This window comes from Mixophyes fleayi, chromosome 3 (assembly GCF_038048845.1).
Source record: "Mixophyes fleayi isolate aMixFle1 chromosome 3, aMixFle1.hap1, whole genome shotgun sequence".
In the NCBI taxonomy this organism is placed as follows: domain Eukaryota; kingdom Metazoa; phylum Chordata; class Amphibia; order Anura; family Limnodynastidae; genus Mixophyes; species Mixophyes fleayi.
Window position 1 is genome coordinate 257,882,327 of NC_134404.1, and position 24,696 is coordinate 257,907,022.

Consider the following 24,696-nt stretch of genomic DNA (forward strand, 5'->3'; position numbering starts at 1 on the left):
TCAGGTCGGTTCTATCTAGAGTTATGCTGAGTGTGGAGTTCCCGATATTCTTGTGGTCCACTGGGTGGCAATGACGTCGGTCAAGCTAAAGCCTTAGACCTTATTATAAATATTCGTGATGACATATTGTCGGTCCCTGTGAAATGACGGTCCATAAAGCTATGCTGGTATATTGTTCCCCGCATGAAATGGGGTCTGTTATGCCCACTTTGACTATCGCATCGGTAGTTTTAAAAGTCAATCAGGTGGCTAAGAATATTTCCCGTGAGTTCGGGTTTTTTTTCCATTTCCCATTCATTATTTAAGGCTTAATTTATACATTTGTTCAGAGACGAGGGGGTTCATTTGTCCGATGTTGGTACTATCTTTTTCATATATCAGTTATTTGGGAAGCTCAGAGTTGTTTTTAGGGCTGTGGTTGGTGGGCCGCATTTATAGTCATCTTTGCGGCGTGGGTGGGAGAGCAGTGCAGTCGGTAAGTTTGCATATGGTGCTTGTGTTATCTCGTCATAGGTCACTACTCCCCCTTTTGGATTGTGTTGTCATCACGTGTGTTGGGTCCAGTGAATGGGACTCTGGGCCAGTATGTTGAATATTTTACTGGCGGTTATAAAGGGGGTGTAGTCTTGCCGTTGGACAGATATTTTGCACCGGCCAATAGATAAGGTATGATCCTGGGTTGGTGGCACAATGGTCTGAACTTTCCACCGTTATTGGTTTTGTGTTTGCTTACTGCCCTGCTCTCGTCCACCTTTCAGCCCCTTTAGCTTTAATATTAGTCATTTAATAAATAATATTTCATTCCAACGTTAATCTGGTGTCCGTGTCTTTATTGGTTTTCCTTATGGTATTATGGTAAACACTAAGAACTTCCACACTGTGCATTTTAGGGAAGTGTGGCCATCAGCCTAAACGAAGTTAAAATCACGTGGGTGAGTGATTAGTTGTTTAGCCTATGGGCTGCTTCTATTTGTAACCAATAAGGCAGAGGAGGGGGGTGGTCCTGTTTTATTTAGGAGAAGTTCTCCTGCATTTCCCCCTCTCTGCTTCCGGATTCCTCCCGCCCACCCGGCAATTTTTTAGATTTTTGTATCTGTGGTTCTTCTAGGTGGGAGAGCAGTGCAGTCGGTAAGTTTGCATATGGTGCTTGTGTTATCTCGTCATAGGTCACTACTCCCCCTTTTGGATTGTGCTGTCATCACGTGTGTTGGGTCCAGTGAATGGGACTCTGGGCCAGTATGTTGAATATTTTACTGGCGGTTATAAAGGGGGTGTAGTCTTGCCGTTGGACAGATATTTCGCACCGGCCAATAGATAAGGTATGATCCTGGGTTGGTGGTACAATGGTCTGACCTTTCCACCGTTATTGGTTTTGTGTTTGCTTACTGCCCTGCTCTCGTCCGCCTTTCAGCCCCTTTAGCTTTAATATTAGTCATTTAATAAATAATATTTCATTCCAACGTTAATCTGGTGTCCGTGTCTTTATTGGTTTTCCTTATGGTATTATTGTAAACACTAAGAACTTCCACACTGTGCATTTTAGAACAATCAGTAGTCTTTGTGGTAATGAATGCAGCTAGGCAATATTGATGCCAACCACAAGATGGAGGATGTCTCTGAGATGACAGTTGGTTACAGTTAAAATGGAGGTGCTATGTGACTGTGAGGTAAGAGTCTCTGACGCAGGACACCCATCATACTCGTACTTGCCAACTCTCCTGAAATGTCTGGGAGACACCAGAAATCCGGGTAGGTCTCCCGTACTCCCGGGAGATCAGGCAAGTCTCCCACATCCCACAAGTTGTTAGTCAAAATAACGCGATTCTCAGTGAATCGCGTCATTTTGACTCTGCCCCCGCAACGAAAATGACGTTTTTTGACGAGGGGGCAGGGCCGAAATGATGTGATTCACCGCGCCCTGCGCACTCACGCATTCAAGTCACGCCCCCTGTCCAGGATCTCCCGGGTTTCAGCGTGTGAAAGTAGGCAAGTATGATAATACTTATCTGGTGATTAAACATAACTATCAGCCAAATGTTTAGCACATTTCTTCTTATAAATTGGGAGGAATAAATAATACTGATATTCTGATAAACATGTAAAACTATTTGTTGTTTTCCTGTCAGAGTAATTGTCACTTGCAAATAGGTAAATATATCTCACTGTGTCATCCTCTTCTGTTATCTTTTTCTATCTCTTTACCAATATATCTTTATAATGCTATCTTTTTCACACTTTTTAATGTCTGTCTCAGATCTTTTTCTCACTGTGTCTCACCACCTTTGTTGATTGCTGCTCCTCTGTCACTTTATCAGTTTTCCTGATCACTGCTGCTGTCACTCCAGTTCGTGAGCTGTCATTTTCTCTATCTGTTTTCCTCTATTTTCATGTTTCACAAGGCTCCTCAGCCCTCTCCCTGCTTCCTTTTTGAATCACAGTCTCCACTAGAGATGGGCGGGCTCGCTTCCCCGAGATCCGAATCCATCCGATTTTCGCCTATCCTCGGTACTCTCCCGCCCATTCGGAATCGAAATCGAGGCAAAACGTCATCGTCACGTATTCGTATTTCTGAGCTCGGTTCTCGCGAGATTTGAAAAGCATAAATACCAGCCTCCACAGCAATCCATCGCCATTTGACAGAGGGAGAGAGCAGGGTTAGGTCACAGGCAATATCAGCGCAGCGACAGAGCAATAATTGGACACATTATTGTTTCTATTCTATACAATTCTAATATTAATACCAATTGTTAGAGCAGTAAGAGGAGGATAAAGGAGGTTTTTTTTTTTCAATTTCTGGCACTCCAAGTGCTTTTGGGGTGTCCCTTATTCCCCATTGTTTTGCAGTATTTTTTCTGGCTGTCAAAAGTCATATTTGTCAGCAATATCTAAAACAATATTTAGCACAAGTGCTTTTGGGGTCTCCCATATTCCCCAGTGTTTTACAGTAATTTTTCTGGCTGTCAAAATTCATATTTGTCAGCAGTATCTAAAACAATATTTTGCACTACAAGTGCTTTTGGGGTCTCCCATATTCCCCAGTTTGAAACAATAATTTTTCTGGCTGTCAAAAGTGATATTTATCAGCAGTATTTCTAAAAAATGTTTGCACTACAAGTGCTTTGGGCTCATTAAAATGGATTCAAAGCAGTTCACATATGAGCAGAATCAGCAACCAGGTTCTGTCACCAGTCCTGATGGTAGTGTTCCCAGTACGTCATCTGAGAAAGGCGATGTAAAAGTACATAGTCTTTTTAAATCAGGGAAAAAAACACACCCCAAAAATTTTTTACCGTGTTGAAGCGAAAAAGAAGTGTAACTGAGGAAAAGTTAACTGGCAATAAAAAAAAAATTGCCAACATGCCATTCTACACACGTAGTGGCAAAGAAAGAATGAGGCCTTCCCCTTTCTCTATTAGTGGCAGATCAAAAAATGTTATTAAGCCTTCCTCTTGTACGGTCACTCGTGACCAAGCAAGACCAAGTAATTTAGAGTCTAAAAGTGGTGCACAACTACTGTTATGCGTCAAAGCCAAGCTGCAAAAAAACAGTAAGGCATTAGAGGATAATGTATGCTCTGAATCAGAAATGACACCAATCCCTGTGGAGAGTCCATCCACCAGTGGTATGTCTAATCATGAGCATTCTATTAGTGACAGTGTACCCATAAAAAGGGTCCATTCAGCAGTTCTGCTGATGTGTGCCTTAACAGCCCGAGTGTAGCCGGTGATACACCAATTGAGGATGCCACTTTGGAATTAGAAGAGGATGAGGGGGAGATTTGTGTAGGCGACGAGGACACTAATGATGATGATGTTGATGATTATGATGCAGACAGATACCAAATTGCTTTTCTCAATCTCTATTTATATTCTAGACTCTATAACGGCTGAAAAGTTTTCTAATTTACTCCGAGTGGAGAGGGGATCTATGCAGGCTGCTTTTTTTCTATTAAACTACAAGTGGAGGGCGGGGGGAAGGGGTGTGTGTTCATAGACAGCCACCAAACTGCCTTGGTCCATTTATTTTTTATATTGTTCAGTCTATGCAGGCTGCTTTTTATCTATTCAACTACAAGTGGAGGGCAGGGGGGGGGGGAGTCTATAGAGACTGAAACCAAACTGCCTTTGTCCATTTAAATTTATATTGTACAGTTTATAACTGCTGAATTTTTTAGTATTTTCTACAAGTGGAGGGGGACCTAGAGAGACAGAAACCAAACTGCCTTTATGCATTTCTTTATATATTTAACTAAGTGTAGGGTGTAATATACACCCAAAGATGATGGCTGCATTGCCAATAGGCTAAGATGGGGAGGAAGACAATCAAGTTTGTGTGCAGAATTAAGGACGGTCTATCTGGGATTAAACTGTTTTCTTCCTAATTAATTAGCTTTAGAATTACCTTACTTATCCAAGAAACAGATAAAACACTCAATTTGGTTATTTTATGCCCAAAAACATTGATTTTTAAACAAAATTGGAAAACAAAACCAAACAAAACCAAAACCAAAACCAAAACACTCAAGGGCGGTTCGGCAAAACCAAAACCAAAACATGACGGTAATCCAGATCCAAAACCAAAACCAAAACCAAAACACGGGGGTCAGTGAGCATCTCTAGTCTCCACAGTATATCTTTCTGTCCTGTCACACACAACACAGAACTTTTCAGCAGCCCTTAAAGACTGGATCTACGCTGGGTCCGGGGTTGCCAACTCTGAAATGAAAAACAAGCAACCGCTTAGTTAAAAACAAGCCCAAACCAAGCCCAAACCAATCCTTAAAAGCTCCCAAAAATGCTCAATTTAAAGGGGACCGCCCGTTTCTATAACACTAATTTCTACACTGAATCTCCATTTAGAAAACCTTTATAACACAAGAGGACACATTTATACGCTGATATGGCAAATGAAAACGCAAATGCTGTAATTTAGGACACTGATATGTCTATATCATACAGCACAATAATATAACAGTATAAAATAGTGCTCTGAAAGCAGTCTTCTGACATGAGCAGCTTACTGTATGGGGGGGGGGGTGTTATATAGCAGTGTTACCTGCTATAAGGGCAGCGATCGTGTGTCTGTCACAGCCATACTTACCTACTTTTGAGACCAGCTGTCCGGGAGCAGGTCCGTTGAGGGGGCGTGGCCACACGTGGAGTGCCGTTAGACTCCGCCCCCTGACAATCTTAGGAAACTCTGGCCAATCATAGCAGGGGGCGAGGCCATGATGCCGCGGTTAGCCCCGCCCTCACCATTTACAACAACGGGGACATGCTGGTTCCGGGATTTTTGCCTGCTCTCTTGGGAGTCCGGGAGAACTCCCAAAAATTCGGGAGTCTCCCGGACATTCCGGGAGAGTAGGCAACTATGGTCACAGCACTTATTTCAGTAGGTTGCTGTAGATCCGTCTTCCTGTGATTTATTCCACATCCTCCTCTGACTCCGCCCACCCACAAAGCGCCACTTCATTAGAGGAATTCTCTGCACAACCTGCCCACAAAAAAAACAAACTAAATGCACCAATCACAAAATGGTAACAGAAAAAAAACAAAGCAAAAAAAACATTATGCAGCCGGAGGACTTGGAGAACGTGTCCAAGCTCAAAAACAAGCTACCCGCAGCAGTGAAAAAAACCCTGCAACTTCACAAAAAAAGAAGCCCAATTCCGCTTGTTAAAAGCGGAATTGGCAACTATGGCTGGGTCCTAAAGTGTTTCCTGTATCATGCTGTGAGACAGTCCTGGTCCCCTGGGTCCTAGGGCCCAACAGTTTCTGGGTATCACAGGATCACACATTGTCAGTGCAATGGGGGCTAGCCATATGTTCCACAAAGTGATCTGAGAATTGGACCAGTGCAAGGTAGAAGGCAGGCAATGAAATCAATGCAAGAATCAATGCAAGAACCACTAAAGTATTGCCAGAACTGGAATAACGCTCTGGGTGGCCCGGGGAACTTCAGACAGGCAGTTTATCATTTTACACACATTTTAGACAAATACACAGGCAATACTGTGTGCACTACTGTTAGGTGTACGCAGCTCTGGCTTCACAAGCAGTACAGTACAGTGTGAAGCAGGACAGACCTCCCAGCTTGTGAATAAGCTGCACTACACTGTCAGCTGCTATCCACCGGGATCTAAACACTGCATTAGGGAAGAAATCACAGAGCTGGTTAACATTGTGGCTCCCATACGCAGAATTAAAGAGAAATTAAAAAAGTGGGTAAACTAACATGCAAACAATTATGTGTATGGCTGTACTAAATTCTAACAATGTCCACTCTATTTCATTATTTTTCTAGCCACAAATATGACCTAAGATATGTGATTGTTATATTTTAAAATGATCTAAATAATATCAAGTCATCAAAAAAAATTCACAAAGCTAACAACATGTGTATTCATATATACTGATTTTGTTGGTTGTAAAAAAAATTATGCCTGTCTTGGTGTCTCTTATTAATTTGTGAACTTTATCAAATAAATAATTTTATGTTTTTATTTATGTCTGCACTATTCTAACATTTGTACATTTCCAACTGGTGGCAGAATTTCAAATGAACATAGACATGAAATGGGGACCGGTGGTGGACCCATAGCGTCTTTGACCCTAACATCTCTATAGTGCACAGCATTGGCATGCATTGATGACCAACAATTGCAGGGTGTTGGACATATTGACACATCAGAAAATCTCCTGCAAGCCACAGAACATACACCATCAGGTAATTAAACATCATATCATTATCTAGGTCGAAACTGGTCATCCAAGGCCTAACCTAAAACTATACACGATCTTGGTCAGAGCCGCTAATCTTAAAACTAAACCTGAATCTTAAATAGTCGCTAAACAGAGGTTTGCAATATAATTGTAATTATTTATATATAAGTAACTAAACAACTCTAAGCAACCAGATACAGTTACTTTGTAGTATCTATTTGGATGTAAGCATATTATGATCGGGGACTGATGAGACACATCATCATCATCATCATTTATTTATATAGCACCACTGATTCCGCAGCGCTGTACAGAGAACTCATTCACATCAGTCCCTGCCCCATTGGAGCTTACAGTCTAAATTTCCTAACATACACACACACACACACACACACACAGACACAGACAGACAGACACAGAGACTAGGGTCAATTTTGATAGCAGCCAATTAACCTACTAGTATGTTTTTTTTGGAGTGTGGGAGGAAACCCACGCAAACACGGGGAGAACATACAAACTCCACACAGATAAGGCCATGGTCGGGAATTGAACTCATGACCTCAGCGCTGTGAGGCAGAAGTGCTAACCACTAAGCCACCGTGCTGCCCCATCACTCTTTCACAGATATTGGGTGGAGAATTTATTTTCTCATGAGGTGCTTTGCTCTAGTATAGAATTTACTTCACTATGTGCGTTATTTCTCTCTTTTTTTATTATAGTTATTGTTTACATTTATGGAGTATTGAAGATAGTAGACTGGACTGAACCGTGGAGATTGTATTATATTATTCTGTCTTGACACAATCTAGCGCCATCTGCTGAGCCTCTTTTTATAACTATTTGATATTCTTTGGAGCTGTGGAAATCCTTTTGGTTAGGCAGGGCTGCAGGGATTCTATTGAAGCGCTCTGGAAACAATCTGTTTGTATATATAATTCTACTGGAAAGGGAGCTCACCTCCCTGCAAAGTTGGTTGTAATGTGCTATGATGATTCAAATCTTGCCTTCAAGACACATCCACCTCAGTGAATACTGAATGGGCAGGGGTGTAATGATAATCATCCTACACCCACTTAAAGACACAAATGGTCTTTTTTACTGGCTGATAGCAGTCTGATTGGGGATTTTGTGTGGTTCTTTTTAAAACCTCTTTCCATATATTTTAATTATATAAATTTAATTTAATTTAAAAATTGGGCTGTTATCTTAACTTCCCCACCCCTGATGATTATATAATAAGATAATTCATACATTATATCACATAGATCATTGTCAACATTATTTCATTACTCACCACTGACACAAGATTCCTTACAACATCTATAATCACATCACAAATCATCAAAAATCATACTAATAAAATATTTTTCGATACAGAAAAGTATGGCATTTGTACCACTGTGCACTTATCAATCCATAGGTGTCATTTATTCATCATCATCATCATCATCATCATCATCATCTATTTAACCTTTAACTTGTATTTGTAGTGAGTAAATTAAATAATGAAGGCAAATGTCTGCACTATACCATAGCAACCAATCAGCAAGATTAGTATAAAACAACTCAAGTGCTTAAAACTACATTTGCATAATTATTCATTGCACTATAAGCAGAAAATTAAAATAATTTAAAAAATAAATATCCCACCTAAATTGATGGCATGTCCTATTTTCTCCCAGAGTAAGGTGTAGCTTTACTAAAACTTAAAAAAAAAAGGAAAAGTAGAGGTGATGCCCATAGTATAGTATAATTTTCTAGAATGTATTAGATAAATGATGTCTACAATGTGATTGGTTGCTATGGGCAACACCACCTCTTTTAATTTTTAGTAAATCTACCTCTAAATTTCTTAACAGAAATATAATTTATACATACAAAGGTAAAAGTTGGGTAATAGATTTAGACCTACTACTGGTATGCACACTTTAAGCATGTTAATTTATTGCCACAAATATTTTTAAAATCAAAAATATTTTATGGACATGGTCAGAGACATTTAGCACCTCTGCAACCCAGTTATGGGAGAATAACCTGCATATTTTTTACTGGCATTAGGGTGACATATTTAGTTTCAAGTAAGTGGAAACCTTCAAGTAGTAATGTATACTTGTAGACATATATATCCATATGCATACCTTTGTATGAAATATGAGGAATTTGTATTCATATTATTTAATCTTGCAAGTGTTGTCATAATATTTTTTTTGTATTGTTAATGTAATTGTGGATGTCATAGGGGTAGTGTGTGATGTCAGGGATCACTGTTGTAATAATGTTTGAAAGTTCTATGTGATGTCATCAGTAGAGGTCATTTACAGAGTGCAAAATTGCACTCCACAATGCAAAAGCATTGGACCAGCTGTGCTCCTCAAGTGTGAAAGTGGGATGTGAAGTTTCAGTGTACGAACTGGCAGAGCGGAGAGGTGAAAATGGAACTGTATTAGAAGAAAGCCAGTCTTGCCGTGGCAAGTAACAAAAGATGGGTGAGAGGGATGACAGACACCATGAGGTTGCAGTGGTCAAGGCAGGAGATAATCAGAGTGGATGAGAGCTTGGTGTCATCAAGGGTGACAATGGCCCTTATATTGGCAATGTTTGAAGTTTGAAGGTGGAAGTGACAGCCTTGGGAAAAAGATTAGATGTGGGAAGTAAAGGAAGGAGTAGTATCAATCATGACACCCAAGCAGCAGACAGGAAGATGATGTGCTCAGTTTTAGACATGTAGGGCACGTATCTGCTGATATTGAACATAACATATTCAAAATCACTCTGCGCATGCTCAAAACAGGCAGATACGACCAGCAAAACAGCCCTTTTTCATGCTCTAATGCAAGGAAAGGGCACTTACTACAGCCTACGATAAAAGCGAATGATCAGTGTGGGGAAGGGGCGTGTGGCCATAGGTAATGTACAGTGTGGACATGCCAAACTCCAGCACATGCAGCCACAGCTGTAGCAAGCTCTACAGCTGTGAAAGAAATTTGTTTTTTCTTTTAACTTTGCTAGAGGAAATGCATTATTTTTGAGGTATATACCAGATGTAATAAGCCTTTGTTGAGGAATTATTTTGTGTATTTTGGTAGGGAAATTACTAGTTTGGGATTTTGTAACTATCCTTTGGGAATGTGTATTCTGAAACTGTAGAAAGGACCCATGTTAATTAGACCTTTTGATGTGTGAGGGTCTAGCGCCTGAAGGCACAGGAAGGTTTACTTAGACTTGCTGTTAGATTTCCTGTGTCTAAAACAAGATTCAGGAAATCACAGCAAGTTTTAGGATATCACAGATAAGTGTAAATATTGTTAGCTTTGCATTGCATGTAAATTCATGTTTGGGTAAATATTGCATCCTGATTCTAAAAATAGCTCAGACCTCAGGGTGCTGGCATACCCTGTGAGGCTGTGTCCAAAACTGTACAAAAAGCACTGTTTTGTATTGAAAATTGTTCTTCTTGTTTTCATCTGACCTGCTTACTTATACCTTCAACCAGGATGAGCAAGTAAACATCACTTGCTTCAAAGACCTGCTTGGAAACTTCTCTATCCCTGTGACCTACAGATTACATCCAACTCTAATCCGTTCCCAGCTGTTCTGAGATTTGGACCCAGCTTTCTGGTACCACCACTCTGCCTGCTGCCCAGCAGCTCTGGCGAGGGTAATAGGTCAGGGGGGATCCATCCACAGTAACCCTGCTCCATAGGAAATGATCAGGGGTACCAGCCCAGGTACACCAGTAACTGGGTACAGTAGCAGCATCAGTTAACCAGAAGAAACCTGGTACTGGATGCCAGTAAGGTCCAGTGGTGGCAGCATTTGTAAGCCCCTCCTACTCCGGTTAGAGGGCGCATTGGGGACAATGAAAGGGAACGCTGGCAAAGTAAGCCCAGTCGGTTCCCAATAACAACAGACAGGGTGGCATGCCTTGCCCTTCAAATTTATGACTTTCACATAATTCCCTAGCAAGGAAAGGCTCATAGCAATGCGGATGGTCTATCTCGACAGGAAGAGTCAGATCCTCCATTTCACCCCCGGTAACCCTAACTGAATGCGGAACTAGGAACCAAATCATGGGGACATGGCACACTGGTTGCCTGCATGGACAAGGGTGGATGAGTGTGACTGGATCACTTAGAAATAACTTATTGTATACATTTATTTAAAGGAAATAACACAGGGCGCTTATTTATATAATTGCAAATATACTTTTTTTTTATATTGTGTGTAGTTTGGTAATGGAAATATCTTTATTTCTGAGACCAGGGGAAGAATTCTGTTTTCTGTTTTAACTTTGCTAGAGGAAATGCATTATTTCTGAGGTATATACCTGATGCAATAACCTTAGTTGAGGAAGTGTTCTGTGTACTTTGGTAGGGAAATGATTGTTTGGGCTTTTGTAACTTTTCTTTGGGAATGTGTATTCTGCAACTGTCTGAAGAAAGAACCTATGTTAATCTCATGTTAATTAGACCTTTTGATTTGTGAGGGTCCACCAGGGTGGACCTGAAGGCAGAGGAAGGTTTATTTACACTTTCTGTTAGATTTCCTATGTCTAAAACAAGATGCAGGAAATCACAGCAGGTTTTAGGATATCACAGATAAGTGTAAATAGCTTTGCATTGCATGTAAATTCATGTTTGGGTAACATTTCATCCTGATTTTAGAAATAGCTCAGACCTCAGGGGGGTGGCTTACCCTGTGAGGCTGTGTCCAAAACTGTATAAAAGACACTGTTTTGCATTGAAAATTGTTCTTCTTGTTTCATCTGACCTGCTCACTGGTAACTTCAACCAGGGTGAGCAAGTAAACATGACTTGCTTCAAAGACCTGCTTGGAAACTTCTCTATCCCTGTGACCTACAGATTAAACCCAACTCTAATGAATTCCCAGCTGTTCTGAGATTTGAACCCAGCTTTCTGATACTACCACTCTGCCTGCTACCCAGCAGCTCTTGCCAGTGTGATCGGCCAGGGGGATCCATCCACAGCAACCCTGATCCATAGGAAGTGTTCAGGGGTACCAGCCCAGGTACATCAGTAATGGGGTGCAGTAGCAGCGTCAGTTACCCAGAAGAAACCTGGTACTAGATGCTGGTAAGTAGTCCAGTGGTGGCTGCATTTGTAAGCCCCTCCTACTGCGGTGAGAGGGCGCATTTGGGATAACGAAAGGGAACGGTGGCAAAGTAAGACCAGTCGGTTCCCAGCAACAACAGACAGGGTTGCATAGGCGGTCCATTCTGTCACAGTTGCTTATATCATTTCCCCCCATACTGGTCAGGCTCTTGTCTCGGCATCTTCCCTTTGAAAAAGAAATAATGCTAACTTACATAATTACTCTGTTTTCAAAGAGAATTTTTCTAAAAGATTTTCAATGAACCTAGTCATGTTTCTTCTGCCACTTACAGTCTTTTGGCTCTCTGTCAAGGGTCCCTCTCAGCAGAACTGTATGTAGTTTAATTCTGGAATTTGTCCTCCAAGCTAAAATGGAATAAAAAAGCCTTTTTAGCTACCTTCTGGCAAAATATATCTGACCATTTTAAGGACGATTTAGCTTCCCATGATCTGCCTGCCAGCTTGGATGACTTAGTCTCTCTCTGCATTAAGGTGTATATCCGCTATAGAAAACACTCTCAGAAGAAGGATCATGCCTACAGCTTTTCTTCACAACTGGCTCCTTGTTTTAAGTATCCTGCTCCCCCAGTCGAGCAACCCATGCAAATAGGGCGTTATGATCTATCTCCCAAGAGGAGCGATATCGTCTCATTAAAAATCATTTCTGCCTTTATTGTGGGAAGTCCGTGCATTTTTTATGTTCCTGCTCCAAGAGACCTCATCCTAGACAGTGACAAGGGGGTCATCCTAGGATTCAAGTCTCACACTTTCATCTCTCTGAAAGATTCTGATTTTCACATGTCAGTCACCCTCTCTTCACCAGATTGCACCCTCGAACTGTCTGCCTTTGTGGATTCTGTATCCACTGGGAACTTCATTTTGGCTGTTCTAGCTTCTGAATTTCATTTGGTTTTACACCGTTTGCCGCAACCGTTGGCACTAAATGCAGTCGATGGTAATCGTGTCTCAAATGATTCCATTATGTGTATTACTGTGCCAGTACAGTTGCAGGTAGGAGTTCTTTGTTAATAGGGAGCTCTACGCTCCGTCTCACACCTTAATGATAGTATCCCCAGTGGTCTTGTAAGGACAGGAATTCAGGCTGTCCACATATAGCTACTGCGCTTGCATGGACTGGAAGTTTGGTGCGAAGATACCGGGTTTATTGGCCCAATTCTACTCATGTAACACTGGCTGGCCACCCAGGGGTGCCTTACTATGCCAGGGAAATCTATCCAGTACCCTCTGGAGTTCGTATAGTCCCTCAGACAAATGCAGTTAGAAAAGTACAACATTACATTTATTGTAATAAAAACAATACTAGCATACTATATACAATCAGTAAATAAATAAATACCAGGCAGGTTTACCACATCATCTGTCCCTTACTCCACTAGTTTAAGGAGTTACTGTCACCTGGCTGCCCTGACTTGAAGACCCATTAATCTGCAGATGTAGTTCACTGGTAAGGAATGGCAACTCCAATCAACCACTCTCCAGCTTCCAACCATCAATCCCCAGAATGCACATTACCTCCCCCTATGGAGTCGCTCTTCATATCCAGGGTCAAATCTCTACAGTGCTTTCCCCTCCCTGGGCAAACCCCTGGCTCTCTCCCTCTTAAACATTGGTGGGTGCTGGGTCAGGGGTTTGGAGGGTGAGTGGAGATGACCTGTGCTTCCACAGAAGCCCCCTACTGGGTTCCAGACAAAATGTTTGGACTAGTCTTGTTCAGAACAATGGATACTAATTGGCCTTCCACCTCACTTGTATCCTGCAATTTGATCCTTACCCATAACCCACCTGGCTTCACTTTAAGCACAATGAATAACAGCTTCACAGCAATATCAACAAGATACGACAATATACATATTTACAATGAGCAACATAGAGTGAAATGATACACTGTCCCCTTTTCCACATGTATTTAGACACTGCAGTTGTACTCTTATTTGCTGGGGAACAAAACTCAGGGCTATACAAAATGCATGTTATAATCCACATATTGTGAGAATGTGACCATTGAAGAAAGAGGACGCATCTTCAATAGCTCTAGCGTTATATGTATAAAAGTATTTGGGGCATAACATAAAGTGACCCGAGACTTATAAATATACAATACTGTGCAAATTTTTTAGGCAGGTGTGGAAAAAATAATGCAAAATATGTATGCTTTCAAAAATAGAAGTGTTAACAGTTTATTTTTATCAATTAAATAAAATGCAAAGTGGATGAACAGAAGAGAAGTCTAAATCAAATCAATATTTGGTGTGCCCACCATTTGCCTTCAAAACAGCATCAATGCATCAATTCTTCTAGGTATACCTGCACACAGTTTTTGAAGGAACTCAGCAGGGAGGTTGTTCCAAACATATTGGAGAACTAACAACAGATCTCCTGTTGATGTAGGCTTGCTCAAATCTTTCTGTCTCTTTGTGTAATCCCACAAAGGCTTGATGATTTTGAGATCAGAGCTCTGTGGTGGCCATATAATCACTTCCAGGACTCATTGCTCTTCTTTAAACTGAAGATAATTCTTAATGACATTGGCTGTATGTTTGGGGTCATTGTCCTGCTTCAGAATAAATTTGGAGCCAATCACACGCCTCCCTGATGGTGTTGCATGATGGATAAGTACCTGCCTGTATTTCTCAGCACTAAGAACACCATTAATCCTGACCAACTCCCCAACTTCATTTGCTGAAATGCAGCCCCAAACTTGCAAGGAACCTCCACCATGCTTCACTGTTGCCTGCAGACACTCATTATTGTACCGCTCTCCAGCCCTTCAGCTCAGAACTGGAAATAAACAGTGAGACCCAGGTACACCCATCAACTGTTCAGAGAACACTTGCCAGAAGTGGTCTTCATGGAAGAATTGCGACCAAAAAGCCAACCTTCCACATGGAAACAAGGCCAAGCAACTCAACTATGCATGAAAATATAGGAAAAATGTAGCAGGTGCTCTGTACTGTTGAGTCAAAAATTGAAATATTTGTCTGTAATAGAGGCAGTTTGTTTGCCAAAGGGCTGGAGAGCAGTACAATTATGAGTGTTTACCTCATAACATTTACAGTCATGGCCAAAAGTTTTGAGAATGGCACAAATATTATTTTTTAAGTCTGCTGCCTGAGTTTTTATGATGGCAGTTTGCATATACTCCAGAATGTCATGAAGAGTGTTCAGATGAACTGCAATTAATGTCAAAGTCCCTCTTTGCCATGATAATGAACCTTATCCCAAAAACAGCATTTCCACTGCATTTAAGCCATGCCACAAAAAGGACCAGCTGACATCAGGTCAGTGATTCTCCTGGTAACACAGGAGAGATTGTTGTGGAGGACAAGGCTGAAGATTACTGTCATGCAGATTGAGTTAGAATAACAGACTGGAAGCTTTAAAAGAAGGGTGGTGCTTGAAATCATTGTTCTTCCTCTGTTAACCATGGTTACCTGCAAGGAAGAATGTGCAGTCATCATTTCTTTGCACAAAAAGGGCTTCACAGGCAAGGATATTGCTGGTAGTAAGATTGCACTTAAATCAACCAGTTATTGGATCATCAAGAACTTCAAGGAGAGAGGTTCAATAGTTGTAAAGAAGGCTTTAGGACGCGCAAGAACGTTCAGCAAGCGCCAGGACTGTCTCCTAAAGTTGACTCAGCTGCGGGATCGGGGCACCACCAGTGCAGAGCTTGCTCAGGAATGGCAGCAGGCAGATGTGAGTGCATCTGCACGCACAGTGAGGTGAAGACTTTTGGAGGATGGCCTGGTGTCAAGAAGGCCAGCAAAGAAGTCACTTCTTTCCAGAAAAAACATTAGGGACAAACCGATATTCTAAAGAAGATACAGGGATTGGACTGCTGAGGACTGGGGTAAAGTCATTTTCTCTGATTAATCCCCTTTCAGATTGTTTGGAAAAACGCTTGTCTGGTGAAGGAAAGGTGAGCGCTACCATCAGTTCTGTGTCATGCCAACAGTAAAGCATCCTGAGACCATTCATGTGTGGGGTTGCTTCTCAGCCAAAGGAATGGGCTCATTCACAATTTTGCCTAAGAACACAGACATGATTAAAGAATGGTACCAAAACATCCTCCAAGAGCAACTTCTCCGAACCATCCAAGAACAGTTTGTTGATGAACAATGCCTTTTTCAGCATAATAAAGCACTTTGCCATAATGCAAAAGTGATAACTAAGTGGCTGGAGGATCAAAACATTGAAATTTTGGGTCCATGGCCAGGAAACTCCCCAGATGTTAATTCCATTGAGAACTTCTGGTCAATTCTCAAGAGATAGGTGGACAAACAAAAACCCACAAATTCTGACAAACTCCAAGCATTGATTAGGCAAGAATGGGTGGTCATCAGTCAGTATGTGGCCCAGAAGTTGATTGACAGCATGCCAGGGCGACTTGCAAAGGTCTTCAAAAAGAAGGGTCAACACTGCAAATATTGACTCTTTGCATAAACTTAATGTAATTGTCAATAAAAGCCTTTGACACTTATGAAATGCTTGTAATTTTGCTTCAGTATACCATAGCAACATTTGACAAAAATGTCTAAAAACACTGAAGTAGCAGACTTTGTGAAAACCAATACTTGTGTCATTTTCATAACTTTTGGCCATGACTGTGCATCATGTTTGCCTATACTTATATATCTGTATACCTGTTTGATGACTAACATAAATGCCTGACAGTGCTTGAAATTGTACATCTGTTAAATCTGTTAAAAATAAACCAACAAACTTGGTTAAGGTAAAAGTGTTTTTGTGGCTCAACATCCACCACCAACGCTGCTGACACATATCACAGATATCAGCACAAGTACTCTCTTTATAGGTAGTACTGACAATATTCTTCACGTTGAGTGGCTCCCACAATCTGTCAATCCTATCATTCTGGGGTTAACCTGACTCAGAACCCATTCTCCCCAGTTTGATTGGCATAGGGCTCAAGTCACCTTCTGGGGTTCCTTCTGCACCTCTCCATGGTACTTTACTCTGGGAGCAAGGTATCCTGTCTCTACCTCTTCCCAAATGGCTCTTCCAGAACTCGATGCTAGCTACCTTGATGTTTTTAGCAAAGCTTCCACTAAAAAGTTACCTCTGCATCGACCATGAGATTGTCCCATTGTTCTCATTCCTAGAAAAAATATCCCCAGGCTATATCCGAGTACATTTCTGAGAAACTCATGCAGGAGTTCCTCCTCCCCTGCAGTTGCAGGTTTCTTTTTCATTAAGAAGAGGACGACTCTGAGGCCTTGCATTGATTAATTACCATCGCTTGAATGCCATCATGGTCAAGAACCATTATCCTCTCTCTTTATCTTGGAGTTATTTTACTACATATATGGAACCTGAATTTTCTCCAAATTTGATCTCAGAACAGCTTATAATTTAATTTGCATTCACCGAGTTGAAGACCGCCTTCAATACTCATGATGGGCACTGCGAGTATCTAGTAATGCCTTTCAGTGTCTGCAATGCCCCAAGCATGTTCCAAGAATTTGTTAATTAAATATTTTGGGATCTGTGCTACCAATCCGTAGTAGTCTATCTTGATGATATCACTTCTTCCCAAAATCTTTCTACTCGTATCCATGTTAAGGAGGTTCTTTGACACTTACGGGCAAATTATCTCTTTTGTAAATTGGAAAAATGACTTTTGGGGCTTTCTCAAGTACCCTTTCTGGGATATTTGGTTTCTGGAACTGGTCTTCGAATGGACACCAAGAAGGTGGAAGAAATACTCAATTGGCCTCAACCCATCATACTCAAGGCCACCCAATGCTTTATTGGCTTTGCCAACTACTATTGCCAATTTATAAAAGGGTTCTACACTCTTATCGCTCGCATCACCTCCCTTACTTGGAGAGCTGACTCGATGATTTCTTGGTTCGCACAGTATTATCATAGAGATCTTTTTCTGAGACCCTCATACCTTGCAGCTTCCTCTGTAAAAAATGTTTTCCAGTGAAAAAACTACAGAATAGGAGACAAGGAACTTCTGGCTTGTTGGTCCCTATTTTTTTCACGTTTCAACCTGATTTTGACCTACCGTCCAGTTACTAAAAACTCCTGAGTTCATGCTCTTTCCAGATCATTTGATGATTTTGATCTCTCTTCTCTCCCTAAGCCCAAACCTATTATTAATATAAGAAAAAGAAAAATGTTGTTCGGAGCTAAAAATCAAACAACATATAAATCACTATGTGTCAACATATACATAAAAGAGAATTTTGTGCACAATATAGCGATTTTGCTTGCAGATACAACATTTTTCTTTTGTTTGCGCATACACATTGGTCTCATTTGTTCTTGGCTGCTGTCTCAAATGATTTTATTCACTTGTACACATTTCATTAGTTTAAAGAAGCGCACCGTCCTTTCTTTCACCAAACCTATTATTAATCCAGCTAAGTTTGTGGCCTTGACCAGCTCTTTAGTGAAATCTCTTCTGGTTGGTCGCTATTTTATGAGTCCACAGATATGTAGAGAAGCGGAACAGGGCAAATTATCATCATCATCACCATTTATTTATATAGGGCCACTGATTCTGCAGCGCTGTGCAGAGAACTCACTCATATCTGTCCTTGCCCCATTGGAGCTTACAGTCTAAATTCCCTAACATACACACACACACACACACACATATAGAGAGAGATTAGGGTCAATACTGATAGCAGCCAATTAACCTACTAGTATGTTTTTGGAGTGTGGGAGTAAACCAGACACCTGGAGGAAACCCACGCAAACAAGGGGAGAACATACAAACTCCACACAGATAAGGCCATGGTTGGGAGTTGAACTCATGACCCCAGTACTGTGAGGCAGAAGTGCTAACCACTTAGCCACCATGCTGCCCATGAACTGAGAGTAACCTGCTCTTTTATAGGGAAAAAAAAATAAGGACCACAGAAAATAAGTGCATTTCCGCCCATTTGAAAAGCTGTATGCAACTCGAAGATCCATCTCTGCATTAGCAGTACTTATACCTGCCCTTTAGCAGATGCAAAACATACACCTGCTAACAGGCATATATCCATGCTTCTGCAGAAGTCACCTTCATGGTACTGTGTTTGCACGCCATTTCCCTACCCTACCACTCCAATCGCAGGTGAGCGTAAGTGGGTGTAAGAGCAGATCAGTTTGAAAACAGTATAAATTCTGGCAGGACAGAACTGAGGATTTTTTCAGAAAGTATGGCTCATTTTTTACGTTGCTCTCCAATTCCAGTAGATCTTACTCTGCTGCAGTGTTCAGTGAAGAAGGGGTCAGAGTGTTGCACTTTGGTGTGGTTGATGATGCTCTGCACATGGAGCAAGCAGAAGTTGGAGCTGCTTTGAAGACTAGAACCCTTTTACACTGGATACAGCAGAAGTTAGGGAGAGGCTTGTGGCATACATGACAAGCAATGGGGAAACACGCGACAAGGGGAGAGTGGAGAGGACATGTGACAAATATACCCACCCCACTCTTGCCTTGTCACATACTTTTTCCCACTATTCTCTCTCGTCACATATTGGAGGAAGAGGCTCCAGCTCTCTTGCACACAGAGATGGGGGGGCCACTCTGCAATATGTGGGTTTCAATCAGGATTTGTCTCTGTATACTGTGTCACTTGCAGTGGGAGTATGTTTCTTTGGAACCTGTGGATTTCAAAGTTTTATTTCCTTTTTGCAATATGCTATTTAAAGATTGATCCACTTCCATCAACTGAAATGTGGCACAGATTTAAAGGTGTTCTGTATTCAGCATTTGACAATTTACACATTTTCTTCCAGGTGTTGACATGTTTAATGTGTTTCATTATGCAAGCAGATAAACCTTTCTTAAGGAAAAAAAAATACATTGTTCTCTTGTCATTAACTATACTATAAAATATACTCCAGAAGTTGACCATCTCCTAGAAGATCTAATGATGAGCAATTCATGGGTCGATTCCCATATAAGGTAGATTTGACCTTGCAATCTGCAGTTGTATATGTACAGTCATAGTCTATTGTCTTATCTTCAATAAATGTGTAGCTTTGTGAGTTGTCAGGTGTAAGAACAGAGGTGGCAAGAAGAGAATGATTTTGTTGGTAAATGCGTACATCATCCAAGCTTTGACTGTAACGGTCCGTTGAGTTTCGTGGTTTTGAGAGCTTTGCCTATGACAATAAAGCTTTAATTATTTTATTTTTTTGGTAAACAATTTCTTACAGTTTTAACATTTGTGATACAATTCTTTTTTTTGTTTTTGCACAAATGGTAGCACAAAATCACTTTGTTTGGCTTTAGAAAGAGCCACAAATTGGTATTAACAAGTATAAGTGAGCCCAATTGGATTACATGAGTGCGTGAATTAACTTACAACCAAGGCTAATAAAAATAAGTATATATTATTACTATTTTGCCACCCTCATATCTTTCATAGCGATCTACACTGCTCAAAAACCCATCTCTACTTTTGCTACGCTGCGCACTCTGCTCCTACGCTGCTCAGACAGGAAATATGAACATCCTCTTTGAGCATGCCAATCTGCCAGATGTCTTCTCAGAATGCTGCAGTCACATTAACCTCATGCCTTTAAAAATGAGGTCAGTGCGATGACTACCAATTGGACAATTTATATGGACACCAAAATGGCAACAGCTACAAGAGCCACATGTAGAAAATACTTACTTACCTTGCCAACGTCAAGGTTAATAGTGTTTATAAAAAGCACCCTCACAGTTTGTTTGTTTTTGCATGTTTCTAAGTAAGTGTTGGACATCATACAGGCGCTGGGTCCTGGCATTGCCCCCTTAATTACAGCAATGTCACTGGCACCATTTTAAGTGACAACAATCACACTGCCAGGATTTTCTACTGTCGCAGTTGATAGGGTTATCTGAAAAATTGTCTGTCACTATTGAAGTCTGTCTGTCTTTCCTACATGTCGCTCCCGTAGCTATCGCCATTCTAGTGTCGGTATAACTGTTGTCAGATTGATAGTCATCGGAATAATGACTACCAACGACATATGGCCAGTGAGCCTCTAAGTGAGTACTGCTGACCTAGATGGTCCACCCAACACATATGAAAGTGCGCTCATACTGCTCTCTTATGATGGCTCTGCAAATGATAAATGCACCTCGATATTTGGAGACGTGCACAGTGAAAAAGTCTTGTAGTTGTAGTGTAATAAAGTCCAACCACTTTAAAGCCATCTCTTTTATTAAACACTTTTAACCTCATTTAAGGCTTAAATTAATCAAGGGAAAGAGGTGAAATTGGGGCTGATATTATTATGAGGCACATTTTTGAGTTTGAGGGGGATTTAACTCATTGCTAGCTTAGAGCTGGTGTAATAATCAAGCTCTTTTGCTGAGTGGAAATGGCCTTATACCCTTCTGTACAGCAAGGAAAGCTCTAAAATAAGTGTCTTCTATATAATTTCAATAATATTGCTCTGCAAAATTAAATTTAGCTTTTTCACTGCACAAAACTAGGCACACTGGTGTACTTCCTCCTTATTTAGCATAAAAAAACTCTTACTACATTTTGGCGATTGTGCTTGATCTTAGGTTTAAGAGCTATGTCTTCTCTTTGCTTCCAACTGACCTAGATCTGAAGAGATGCAAGGAGCTCCTGGTGAGCAAGTTGACAGCTCAAGTGGTACGTGGCATGACAGCATCTCCTCCCTCAGTTTCTCAAGCAACTGCTGCTAGGAAAAATCTTAGCCTTCTCTAGAGACCCAGGTATGATGCAGATGACTCCACACAAAATTGTGCATCTAGTCTGGTCTAATAAAATTGACCAAAAACCGTGACACCTCTGCCATAACTCCACCTGATCCTTCTATTAATATCCAAAGGATGGTGGAGGATTATTTTAATGATAGCATCAGACGGTCCCTTTAAATACTGGGAGGAAAAAATGCAATTTGGATACCCATGTACCAACTCACTTTGCAATACCTAAGCTTCCCACCCTCCAAGGTGTACTCAGAAAGAGTTTTCAGAGTTTTCAGGGAACCTTGTCAGTGATTGGCTTAGGAGGCTACTTCCTAAAAATGTGGAAAAGATAATGTTCATTAAAATGAACTACAAATTCCATGAGGAAGGCCTTTACCGCTAATTACATCAGAGACTTCTGTAATGGTGGATTCCAGTGGGGATAAATTAATATTGTGTGAGGATGAAGTTCACACTGATAGGGATGAGGATGAGGATGATGACAACAACATCATGCCACTGTAGAGTTCATTCACAGCACTGGTAGCTTAGGTGCCGTAAGCCCATTGTTATCTTGTTTTGTGGGATCCTAAACAAACCAAGCACTTCTCTCACAAAAGCGGCACTCCTTGTTGCTGGAGTGCTTGGTTTGTTAAAGTGTGCATGTCCTTTTTAAGATCCAAATAAGGGTGGGTAGGAGGTACCAAGGACAATTCCGTCTTCCACCACTATTTCTTTTAGCTACCGCTGTGTGCCAATATTACCTAGATGTGCTATAAACTGTTGTGTTGTTTGCAAAAGTTAGCTTTCGCCAAGACACCCATTGATGATGCCGATGACTCTGCACAACATTTTAACATCTGGTCTGGTCTACTCTAAAATAATTGAACAAAATTAGTGACACCTCTGCCGTAACCACCTGATGCTACTATCAACATCCAAAGAATGATGGAGGATTATTTTAATGACAGTGTACAAATGTCAGACAGTCCCTTTAAATACTGGGAGGAAAAAAGGCAATTTGAAAACCCATGTACAAATTGGCTTTGCAATACCTAAGGTGCCCACCCTCCAGTGTGTACTATGAAAGAGTTTTCAGCACAGCAGGGAACCTTGTCAAAAATCAATATAGGAAGCTACTTCCTAAAAATGTGTAAAAGATTATGTTCATCAAGATTAACTACAATTTCCACGAGGAAGGCCTTTACAGCCAATTACATCAAAGTACAGAGACTTCTGTAATGGTGGATTCCACCAGGGATAATTTAATATTGTTTGAAGATGATGTAAACACTCATGAGGGTGAGGATGATGACAACAACATCTTGCCACTGTAGAGTTCATTGCAAGCACTGTTGGGCTTAAGGCAGCTAAGCTATTGTTAGCTTGTTTTGTGGGGGCCCATACAAACCAAGCACTTCATCCACAAAAGTGGCACTCCTTGTCGCTGGAGTGCTTGGTTTGTTAAACTTTACATGTCCTTTTTAATATCTAACATATGGGTGGGTGGGAGGGCCCAGGGATAACTCCATCTTGCACCACTTTTCTTTTCTGCCACTGCTGTGTGACAATGTTTCCTACATGAGCTATGAACTGCCGTGTGTTTGTGGCGTTGCTCTTGCGATTAGTAACCAGCAAGCTCGCTGCAGTCATTGGCCTAAAGTGGATGAAAATAATATTGTGACCTGTGATGTGTTCAAAATTGACTGGAAATGACTAGATATTAGATTGATTGAGGTTAATAATAATGTAGGAACAAAAAAAAAGCAAAATTATGTGATTTTAGCATATTTTAGCAATTTTTAAGAAAAATACAGAACCAAAACCAAAACACGGGGGTTAGTTAACATCTCCAATCCTCACCTTCATTCTAAGCTCCTTAAATGGGCTCACGACACTAAGTTCACTGGATATGCTAGTCCCCAGGAAAAACCATAGCTCTCTTTTCTCGTCATTATCGGTGGACCTCCCTCGGTTCAGACGTTCTAAAGTATGTTCAAACTTGTAATGTCTGTGCTTGGCACAAAGTCCCCAGGCGACCTCCTTCTGGTCTTCCTCTTCCTGTTCCTGTGCTCCCCTAACAAACATCACTATAGACTTTATAACGGAGCTGCTAGAGAGTCATTGATACAATACCATCTGGGTTGTCGTAGACCATTTTTCAAAGATGGCTCACTTCATTCCGTGTAAGGGGTTACCATCGCCATCTGAACTCTCTCTTTTGTTTATTAAAACATCTCTCGCCTCTATGTGTGTATGCATGAGATCTTTTCCGATTACACGGTGCAGTTTGTTTTTAAATTCTGGAGAGCTTTTCGCAAAAGAACCTTGTTATAAATCTAAAATTCTCATTGGGGTATCATCCCCAGATCAATGGGCAGACCGATCGAGTTAATCAATATTGTGAATCCTTGCTTCACTATTACTCTTTTGAACATCAACCTTCCTGAAGTGACCTTCTTTTCTGGGCAGAATTTCCACGTAACAATCACCAACATGAATCTACTGGAACATCACTATTTTTCACGTTCTTCGGGAGACATCCTGTCTAACCTATTCTCACAGAAGCCCATGTCTCTGCTGTTCCTGCTGCTAATCCATGATTTCTCTCAAATTTGGACACAGACTCGAACCAGACTCGCAGAGACTTCGCAGTTTTACAAACTTTCTGCTGTTTGTCACCATAGGAACTTCCCTGATCTTGGGGTAGGGGATCAGGTGTGGTTATCTACCTGCAATATCAAGCTTAGAAATCCTTCTATGAAGCTAGTGCCACATTTCATTGGCACCTTTTCCATTTCCCAGATTATCAACACTGTCTCCTATAAGGTCCAATTGCTCCTTTTCTCAAGATTCACAACTCCTTTCATATTTTGTTACTTAATGAATAATTTAAAGCACCTTCAGCTCCTCCTCCTGTTAAAACCTCATTAGGTGATGAGTGCGAGGTCACACAGATTTTGAAATCTTGCACCCTTCAGGGTAAGACCCAATTCTTAGTCCATTGGAAGGGTTATGATCCTGAGGAAAGATTCTGGGTGGTTAAAGATGACCTTCACACTCCTCATGTCTTAGCTAAATTCCTGGAGAAGGTTGCCTCTGGTAACCCCCAGTTGAAGAGAGTACTGCCAGATGCCGTCCTCGCACCTCCTCCATTGTGCTGG